Source organism: Carlito syrichta, unplaced genomic scaffold (assembly GCF_000164805.1).
Source record: "Carlito syrichta isolate Samal-C Ts95f unplaced genomic scaffold, Tarsius_syrichta-2.0.1 Scaffold131524, whole genome shotgun sequence".
Classification (NCBI taxonomy): Eukaryota; Metazoa; Chordata; class Mammalia; order Primates; family Tarsiidae; genus Carlito; species Carlito syrichta.
Genome location: NW_007075620.1, coordinates 103,034 through 109,588, shown reverse-complemented (window position 1 = coordinate 109,588; position 6,555 = coordinate 103,034). Strand labels below are relative to the sequence as shown.

Below are 6,555 nucleotides of genomic sequence, written 5' to 3'. Positions count from 1 at the left end.
CTTGCGGCGGTGTGGCGCGCTGAGGGTGGGGTGGACTGGAGTGTGCGGCCCCAGAGTGCACAAGGACAGCCGCAGACTGGGGCTCCCAAGGGTGGTGGGGCCCGAGGAGGACCCCCAGCCCGCCCTGCTGCGTCCGTCTCCGTGGGCACTTGTGCTGGAGCCAGACCGGATGCCCCAGCAGCTTGGACTCCAGCCATGCCCAACTGCCTCCCACCCGGGGGCCAGGCTCCCCGGCGAGTGCGGGCTCTCCCCAAGGCCCTCCAAGTCCCCCAGGCAGGCTGTGAGGCCACTAGGCCAATGCCGGCTACGGCGGATGCAGGTGGCCTCCCCCCAGCCGAGCGCCTTGTCAGAACCAGCCTTTAGGAATGAGCCACCCACTGCCCGGGTGACACTAGGACACGGCCTGGAGGAGGAGGAGGAGGAGCTCGGCACCGATGGACCGGTGGGCAGAGCCAAAGGACTTGGGAGCGGCCTGGAAGGGCGGCACTGTCCTCGGTGGGTGCCAGGCCCAGGCGCTGTGGGACACCCGTCCCTCCCTGGCGTGGCAGCAGGGCCTGAGGGCCGTGTGTCGCAGGCTGGGGCTCGGACAGGAGAGATTTCCAGGGGAACAGAGGTCACTGAGGGGCTCCCCACAGCCCTAGTGTCCTCCCCTCCAGTCCTCGGCCGGTCACGCCCCACTGCTCAGGGTCTTCCAGGGAACAGGGCCACGCTCTGACCCCTCACTGGACCCCGAGACGGGGACGGGACACATGGGGGCCCTGGAGCCTGTGTGTACCAGCGGCAAACTGGGACACGCCCCCCGAGGGTCGCGACATGAAGCCACTCCCATTAGAATCCTCAGCAACAGAGCCGGGCTCGGTGCCCACGCCTGCCACCCCAGCACTTTGGGACAAGGAGGCAAGAGGACTGCCTGAGCCCGCGGGTTCGAGACCCGCCTGGGCCACTTGGCAAGACCGCATGGCTACAACAGATCACAAAAATTAGCTGGGCATGATGGTGCGAGCCTGTGGTTCCAGCTAGGCGGAAGGATCGCCTGAGCCCAGCAGCTTGAGGCTGCCGTGGCTGTGAGCGTGCCACTGTGCTCCGGCCTGGGTGACAGAGTGAGTCTCCAAATCGAAGAAAAAATTTAGTATAGAAAAATACTAGTAAGAGAAAAAAAGTATGTGTATATGTCATATGTACACGTGTGTTTGTGTGTACGTGTGTGTCTGTGTGTAGCCAGAGCTTGACCTGTTTTTGCTTTCTTTACACTTTCTGGGAGCCTCCCAGTTCACTACAACAAACAAGTATTGCTTTCACAACAATAAACGCATACATAAACTGTTTTGAGGGAGACGTGCCATGCATACGCTGTGCAGGAAATTCCGAAAGGTGTTCCAGAGGTGTTTGGCCTGCGTCGCCTGGACTGGGCCTGGTGACGCATCCTTGTGGGGGGTGGTTTTGCACAGCCAGGTCTTTGAAGGGTATCGCTACAACTTGCATTTCCCACTACGTGTTTTGAACGGACAAACCCGTCTGCGTGTCTGTCTGCGCACGTAAGTAAATGCATCTCCACGTCCACCCACCTGGCCACAACGTCTGTGTGTGCCTGGGGCCCGGCAGCCGGGCAGCGTGTGCGTCCCTTCGCAGCCGCTGCATCCTGTGGGAGGCCACGCCCTGTCCCGTCCCCAGCAGACGGCATCCGCATAGACCCTCATCGAGAAATGATTCTCCCGGGCCGTCACGATCCGGGAATGAGGCTTTTTTCCCAACACGTTGAAGTCAGTTGTAAAGAAGGCCAGGCTCCCTCTCATCTGACCCATGGGGGTCACCGCCACGGGTCCCGGGAGCTCCCGAGAGGTTCTCACGGCCAAGCCCTTGGGACTGAGAGCGCAGGTAGCCTGAGTCGGGCTGACTCAACACTGGAAGCCTCATGGGCAGGGACCGTGAACTGCAAACTCCCCGGAGACCCCCGCTCACAGTGTGAGCAGAAATGCACAGGGCGCAGTGACACACGCCCGCCACCAGGAAGAGCTTGATCGGGACATTAAGGAAGTACTTACGTGCCACGCGTTCCTTTTCACACTACCCAGCTCCTTCCGAAGGCATTAGAGAGGAGAGGGAGAGTTAGCCTCAGGCCGTGGCGGCCCCTCCGGGACGTGGCGGGGCAGTCCATGGCTGTCCCACGGGCACTGGAGCGTCCCAGGACACGGTCCAGGGGAGCTGCGTGTCTCCCACCTCCCCACCGGCTCTGAAAACACCACTCGGACCTTCCTGGGCCAGTGCTCCCGTCTCCCAACCACCCAGCCCGTCACCTCAAGAGAATGCCGGGCTGGAGTGCCCCCCAGCAGCCCCCGCCGGGCTCTGGTCAGGGAGGGGCCGCCCGTCAGCCGTGACCTGGACTTGCCTGGCCCTTCCCCAGCAAGGGGCTGGACACGTGGCCATCTCACCCCCCAAGGATGGACGTGGACCCCTGGCCGGCCTGTCCCCACGCCCCGGCAGGACCAAGGCCAGGCCCACCCAGCCCCCGGTGTCCGGCACCCACCCCAGCCCGTAGTCAGGGTCGGCTTCCTGGTGCCCAACCCGCCCTCCCTCCTCCAGCAGGATGGCTGGCGCTGGCCCCCCGCGAATCCAGAGCCTGGTAGCTGTGATAGGAAAGCACTGGGGCTGGGTCCCTGGAGGGCACGCCAGGCTCCTCCGCGCAGCGGCCTTGCCCGGGAAGGCCGGCCGGGGTTTGAGTGGGCGCGAGGGCCTCCAGCACCTGGGCTGCTTGGCCTGTCTGGGGAGCGCCCCACCTTCCACGGCTCTCCTGTGCTCCTAGGGGGCCTGTGCCTGTGGCCCGCCCTGGCCGTGGGGCCAGCTGGTCTCCCGTGCTCACCCCGGGCGGCCGGGTGTGCTCCAACGGACCCTTCCGAGCAGCCAGCACAGTCACCCCTCCAGGCGGCCCCACTTGTCCCCGTGCCAGGGGTCACCTGACACCCACCCCCCGGCCTCTCTCCTAGGGGCTGCACCACCTCCCCAGGCCCTCCTCGGGGCGGGGTCCGTTCCTGTCCTGGGCTTGGGCCCCAGCCCCGGCCCCGGTGTCAGCCCCTCTGGGGACAAGGACCAGGCCGCCAGGGGTGCTCCTGAGCCCTGATGGTCATCCCTGCTGTCAGTCTAGCCTCAGAGCAGCCAGGGCTCTGAGGGCAGGAGGAGGAGACCCCCGGCCACACAGCCAGATGCTGACAGCTCCCCACCCCGCACCCTCCCAGGACACGCTCACCCTGGTGGGCCTGCATCTGCCAGCAGCCACCCGAACTGTCACTCGGGCGGCTCTGACCACCGTCGGGCGCCCGCGTCTCTTTTCTGGAAACTTTCCCGCCTGTAACAGCCCAAGAGCCACACACTCTGGCACCACACCCCGCTCTCTGCAGCTCTCCCTGGGGCTCCCAAGCCCCTCCAGACGCCCAGGGCCTGTGGCTGGCGGCATGGCGGTCCCAATCCCCGGGCTCGCGAGGCAAAGGCACTGGGGGGCTGAGGGGGCCAAGGGCCTCGAGAGACGCTTCCAGCAGGTCAGCGGGGGGCCCTAGGCCCAGCCATGCACACCCTGCGAGGGGGCAGCGGGAGACGGGATGCACACACGGGCCGGTGAAGACACACAGAGCGGTTAGAGGGGCCCCCGAGGCTGCAGGGACGCGGTCTCCGGCCAAGGGACCTCTACCCGCCCCCTGTGGGGAAAGGACCGGACTCTCCTCCAGGGACAGCGACACCCTGATTCCTGCCCAGCAATGCCGACCTGGCGACCACCAGAAGCTTCCTCACCTTCACTCAGGCCACCCACGCTGCTGCTTCTCACACCAGGACACTGGCCTCCCAGCTGGGGGCACCCAAGCCGCTTCCGCCCCCTCCCTGTCCACCTGTGTGGGCCCATGGGCCCCGCCCACACGGCCAACTCTCTGCCAGACCCTTGTGTCCCGGCAGCTGTCCCCAGCCTCCCCCATGTGGACCGACTCGGCCCTCAAGGAAGGGCCGGGCCGGGGAGGACGCTCTCCCGATGGCTGAGCCCACGGGGCCCCTCCTGACCCTCGGCTGAGGGCACGTCGAGGAGGGGTGTTGCCTCCCGGCGACGCACGGGGCTGGGGGAGCTGGGCAGGAAGCCAGCACGGGGCAGGCGAGTCCCCAAGAGTGAGAGGCTGAGGGCCCCGGAGACACAGGGTCACCTGGTAAAGCTGTGGGCGCCGGGACGCGGCTGGCGGACCAGTGATGCCACGTATGTCCCCGCCCGGGCTCGGGTTCTAAAAATGCCCTGCAAGGTTTTTAATCACACAGCCCCAAACCACTGTGACAGCAACCGCAGAAACAGCTATTTCAGGAAAGAGGAACTCGGGTCAAGGCTCTACACCAGCCCCGCCCCGAGAGGTGGGGAGGCCAGAGGGAGGCCGCGGCCCGCCAGCAAGGGCAGCCCAGCTTGACCAGCCCTCGCCCGAGCAGCTCCACGGCAGCTTCCCAGGCGAGGTCCCCAGGACGGCAGAGCAGGGAAGGCAGCACCCCCGTCCCCAGCAAGTCTCCAGGCCCCGCGCCACGCCGTGGCCTCTGCCGCCCAAAGCACCGTCTGCAGACCTGGCACAGTCCCGGGCCCGTTCTGGGGAAAGCCCGACTGCAGCCCCTGCGGGCCCACGGCATGCCCACGCCACCCGGCTTCCCCAGCCCGGCAAGGGCCCACGCCACCCGCCCCTGCAGGGGCCCTTCTGGGGGCCTCACAGCTGTTGCGGCGGCGGCCTCCAAGGAACAAGGGAGCGGGAAGGGGAAGTCCTGCCTGAGGACGAAAGGGCCACTCGAGAGGGTGGGAGAGGGGACGGCGGCCGCCCCCACGGGCCCCGTCCACCCTGCACTCGGGCAGGGCTGGCTCGGCTCTCCGCTCCCCCCGCCGCGCTGTAGCGCCAAGACTGCGGGCCACAGCTCCGCCCAGTCCCTGGCCACCGGCTTTCCATCAGGTCTGGCCCAGGAGGGACTGGCAGAAGGGGGAGTCGGAGGGCGTGACCTTCCGGCCTCTCGCAGGACCTCGGCGACGGGGTGGCAGCCTGGCCCACAGGGGGCTGCAGGTGGCAGGGCCACCGCCTTGGAGGCGCAGCGAGCGAGACTCTGCATAGCACTGCGTTTCCTCTCCCTCCTCCCGTCCACAGCTGGCCGTGGCTTCCTGCACTCACTGCGTCTCGGGTAGCCTCAGCGCCCGTTCTGTCCCCGCCCTCCCGGCACCTTCATAGCCCAATCCCTGCATTCAAGACCTGCAGTGGCTTCTGTGGCCGTGACCACAGAGTCTGTTCTCCCAGGCACCGTCAGTCACACCTGGGTGGCAGCTCTAGCTGGTGGCACCTCGGCCGGCAGGCACCCCGGCTAGCGGGTACCTCCGTCGGCAGACGGCACGCACGTGAGCCTGCACGTTAAGACGCCGGCTCGTGCCCACAGCCCGCCTCGGTCTCCAGCAAAGGCATTCCAGTCCTTGGCGGGCTGCACGGACCCCGCGTCGGCTGCCTGGCTTCCACCGGCACGAAGGGTCCTGGGGGCCTGAAGGACTCGGCTCTGCCACGGACACCAGCCCCACGGAGCCGCGGAGTGAGTCAGGGCCGAGGTCCCCACGAGGCTCCAGGTTCCCGGGCAGCGTCTGCCCACACCGGTGTCCACAGCCAGTTGCCGAGAGCCACGCTGGACTCACAGTGGACACCGGCCACCCTGAGACCCTCGGAGCTCACCTAACAGGAAGCAGGCAGCAGCCCACAGGTGCTTCTGACAGTTTCAAGTCTTCGAGAAGAGACCAACGGGGCCACACTCCCTCCTCACGAACGCCACTGCCCCGGCGGGCTCTGGCGTGCAGCTTCCTCCCCACATCCCCTGGACGCTCAGGTGCCTCGCGCAGGAAGCCAGGGCCACGGGCTGCCCAGAGCCCAGGACACAGTGGACGTGCGGCTCTGGCCCTCCTGCCGTCCCTCCAGAGGAGACGCCCTCTCCGACAAGTCTGCCGCCCAGGCCAGCGCCTTGGGAACCACCAGACTCGACATGCTCTGCTTTTAAACAACATGAAAAAAGTAACTAAAACAACTCCCGCTCTGGAAGCCCTAAAGTTCGCTTTTAAAGTTTCCCAAATGCCACAGATCAGCCTCCAGACCGTTAGCGGAAACAAAAATAGCCCTGTACACCACGGACTGGCAAGCAGGGCCTGTGGGCTAAATTCGGCCCCGTCTGCTTTTACAAATAAAGCTTTATTGGCACACGGCCCCACCCACTCACTACCCATTGTCCACAGCCACTCTTCCGGTCAAGACAGAGCCCATGGCCCGCCCGCAAGGCCTCCAACAGTCAGCATCCAGCTCGTTCAGAAAAACGGTGACCCTGCCGTGAACCTGGAGGGACTCTGTCCCGGTACCGCTTCCCCCGGGACTGGCCCAGTGACGGCACGGCCTAGCGCGACTCAAGGAATCCGGCCAGGACCACTGTGGCCAGGGACGGAGGGGCAAGAAGCCCGAGCAGACGCAGAGGCGGCCCCACCTGCCCCCCTCTGGAAGGCGACGGGCAGGGCACGGCGCGCCCCGCCTCATCCAC

At 66.3% G+C, this 6,555-nt stretch overlaps 1 protein-coding gene across 1 annotated transcript in view; it reads right to left on the bottom strand.

Moving 5' to 3' along the window:
- Window positions 1-6,555, bottom strand: part of SEMA4D (semaphorin 4D) — a 33,198-nt gene that overhangs the window by 4,807 nt on the left and 21,836 nt on the right. The gene's annotated exons all lie outside the window — the stretch shown is intronic.